Source organism: Arachis ipaensis, chromosome B8, assembly GCF_059453495.1.
Source record: "Arachis ipaensis isolate K30076 ecotype BB chromosome B8, ASM5945349v1, whole genome shotgun sequence".
Taxonomy (NCBI): domain Eukaryota; kingdom Viridiplantae; phylum Streptophyta; class Magnoliopsida; order Fabales; family Fabaceae; genus Arachis; species Arachis ipaensis.
In genome coordinates, this window is record NC_142443.1 from 20,439,940 (window position 1) to 20,443,788 (window position 3,849).

General features: G+C 33.2%; 1 pseudogene; it reads right to left on the minus strand.

Moving 5' to 3' along the window:
• Nucleotides 1-370: 370 nt before the first annotated feature.
• LOC107610654 (pentatricopeptide repeat-containing protein At2g34400-like) lies at nucleotides 371-1,562 on the minus strand (annotated as a pseudogene).
• Nucleotides 1,563-3,849: the final 2,287 nt, after the last annotated feature.

Sequence of the window (3,849 nt, forward strand, 5' to 3'; positions counted from 1 at the left end):
CGAAGTTGTGAAACAGATATAAGATCATGAACGTGCGTATTAGGTTTTTAGTGCCGTTACTAAGGAATGGAATGATCACGATTTTGCACACCAATAACAATATGATAGAATGTGAGGTTTGAATTTCAGAATTGAAACTGATGCATTAGTCTATTACTTACCCAACATCGGAACCATCTCGTAGTTGATTAGACCCATTGCAGGAGTTAAATGCCTGAAACACTTAGTGGGGGACATCAAGAATCTAGATTTGTCAATGAATTAAGGCATTGGTGCTGCAGATGAAATTTGAGGAGTTAAGGTTCAATAATGCTTAGGTCATCGGGTGTTGAATCTTCATCTCTGATAAAGTTATCGACAAATTATCCTTTCATTTTTCCTTTACCACTGCAAGAGACAAAGAAAATATTCACATATAGAACATGTTAGTAATTTATTTCAAGTATCTCTCAAATGTAACAAAGTATAGGATGTTACCCTCTTGGCAAATTTTGCAAAAATTTGACACCGCAAAAGATGTTACAGGGAACAAATTACCAAACTGCTTATACATGAATAACAAGCAGATAATACACCCACAAGTAGATAATACACCCATATAGAACCAATTCACTTATTGAATTAAAATATTCGTGTCCTTTTGTGACCATTTTAGCACTGATACAAGCAGATCATACACCGACAAAACTAATGCTATCAGGTTTGATATTTTCCTGAAGCATTCTTTCATAAAGAGCCAGTGCTTCATGTGGTTGACTATTTTGTGTATAACTATGGATCATAGAATTCCAAGTAATCACATTTCAAATAGGTATTTCCCCAAAAATGCTCCAAGTATCCAATGTAACACCACACTTGGAGTACATATCAATAAGAGCACTTGACACAAGCATGCTATAATCAACATCCATTACTATTACTTTTCCATGGACAACCTGACCATGACACAAAGAAGCTAGTATGGCATAGGAGCTGACCACACTTGAAATGGTGTAACTGTCAAGTCTAACGTGTCCATGTAGCATGTCACCAAACAACATCAATGCATCCTATTCTCTTTCATTCTGTGCATAACCAACTATCATTGTTGTCCAACAAATCTCATCCTTTCTAGATATTTCACTGAACATCCTCCTTGCATCATCCACATGTCCACACTGAAAGTAAGCATTGATAACATTTGATGCTGTAACTTGGTCAGGTTTCAAACCCAATAACTTCATCTTATTAAACAATCAAATGCACTCATCTCAATTCCCCAATTTGACATATCCAGAGTTCATAAGATTCCAGGAAACAACATTCTTATGTGTCATTTGATCAAAGAACTACTGTGCCTTGTGAATATCACCACACTTTGCATAGACACCAGTGATAGTATTCCATACAAAAGTGTTATCAAACAGGTCTCGTGGATAGGAGAGTTTGCTGCATTTGGCGAACAAATGGAGAAGCTGGTTGTGGATGAAGGAGTCTTTGGGTTTTGAAAAGGTGAAGTTGCATGTGAGACTGCAATCTCTAAGCTTGAACAAATTCGTTTGCTCGAATGCAGTGAAGGACATGGTGCGTATAGGAATTAGAAGTAGCAAGGCCACAAAAATACAAAAAATCAATAGCTTGCCTAAGATTTTATTTTGCCATTGAAGAAGAAAGTGCAATGCCCAACCTTTCAAAAATGCAACTAGCTTCAAGATGTTGACATTTTGGGGGGTGACTCCCTGAATGGCTTCCAAGTGGCATGCTCCTATTGCTCCTGCATAAATGCCCTTCTTGCTGAAAAGTTTGAATAAAAAAATCCAAAATGAATTCAAAGAGCAGTAGGTGCAATGATATCTATCATGCTCAAAATTAACATGCTCTGGCTTTTGTTTGGACATATATGTGGCATGTTATGTTCTCCAATCAAAAACATGGCTGGCAATTGGCAATGAAAGCTATAGCATTTTAATAGGTTGTAATGCAGCAGCATCGGTTCATGTTGAAGGTATAAACAGTATTTTACAATGCATCAAGTGCTGATGCTTGCTTTATACTGTTGTTTATAAAATACTAATAAAAAATTGCTTTATTGTTTACTTTTATAGAAAGTAGTTCACACCTATGGTTGTATTACATTATAATTAAATTACGTGCCACTTGCCAACACATCTCACCAACAAAACAAACCAACTTCAAAATTTGAAAACCTGAAAATAATAATTTATATGTTCATAATCATTATACTGACATGACTTAATTATTCAACAACTTTTAACTTTTAAAAGTAAAATCAAACATGTATGTTTGCTCTAGGGAAAAAATGGCTTCACCCCCTTCATTTACTCTATCTCATTCTCCTTCATTGTGAACCCAAGGCCAACTCTATTGGCTGTGACATCTTAGCTTCAGACTTGACAACCTCCATAATTACGTCGAAAAGAGCATATTGCCACCGAATGGTTCATTGGAAGAATCATCACTAGCTTTCAGGAGAGGAGGGAAAAGATGATGTAAAAACGCGAAAGCTGGCCATGTGCTTACCTGTGTTCCAAAACAAAACCCCATTGAATGTTATGAACGTAAAGATTATCTCATATCTCTCTATCTATCCATATCCACATAAAGATTATGTGTCCACATTCGATCTTCTTTCTTTCTATCTAACATGTATCTATCTTTCTAATTATCTATGTAAGGTAATGTTTACCTCCACTGCAGGAAGAACAATTGGAGATAAATTGTATGGCATCACGAAATGGTAGTCTAATTCCTTGCAATTCTTCACCAATAGACTACACAACCAACACTAAAAGTAAGCCTCACTTGGACTCTAAATTTTTACTATTTTTATTTTTATTGCATGTACATTTTTCAGTTCAAAACAAGAAGGCATTATACTTTAATCCATTTTGGTTCAATTATTTATTAATAACAGTATAATGTTATGATCCTTTCAACTCCAAATTTATTTGTGGCATAGACAGTATTTTAATTTTTATTTCATTTTAAATATAATACTCAAGAAAACTGTATATCCATCAAAACAAAAATGTCTTCAACAAGTTCTAAGATGAGATGCATGAAACAAACTAAATTGTGTAAGATAATAACATAAAGAATAGGACATCTGTGAACTCAACATATTAAAGCAAGGAGAGTAATCCTTCAACCAGATAATAAAATAACAAAATGATGAAATTTATTTTTATTAAATTTTAATATTGTATCATTTGAATAAGTTTTTTTTATTAAAGTTTAATAAAAATAGATCCATATCACACACTCTTTAAGAATTGTTTTCATTTTATACATACAAATTATAAACATTTCAATTTTCCAAGAAGAAATAACTAGCCTAAAAAAATTATGTAAAGGAGAAGGGTGTTCATGGAAAACAGAGAAATTTTATGACAATTACTAGTAAGAAACAAAAGCAATATTGCCTGAAATATAGGAAGGGGCATCAAAAAACCCTCCCCTTCCCCGCAACGAGTAACGGGACCCTGCATCCACGAATTTTTTAAAAATTATAGAAAAAATCGAAGAAAAAAGATAATCCTCAAGGTAATATATGTTCTTCAAAATTAAATGTAATCTTGCTGATTAATTTGTACTAAGAATCAGGGTAATATATGTTCTCTTTATCAAATATAACAACAACATTAGTACTGATTTTTTTAAAATAACCAACTTAAAAAAATATATAAAAATTAAAATAAACATATTAAAATGAGTCAAAGCAACACCAAAATCATATGAATTGCTACAAGTTCTTCTTTAATATCTACATTACATATACAAAACACACCTACATACATACGTATTTCACAAGAGGCACAAGTTAGTTGTTTACACAGCAGCTCACTAATT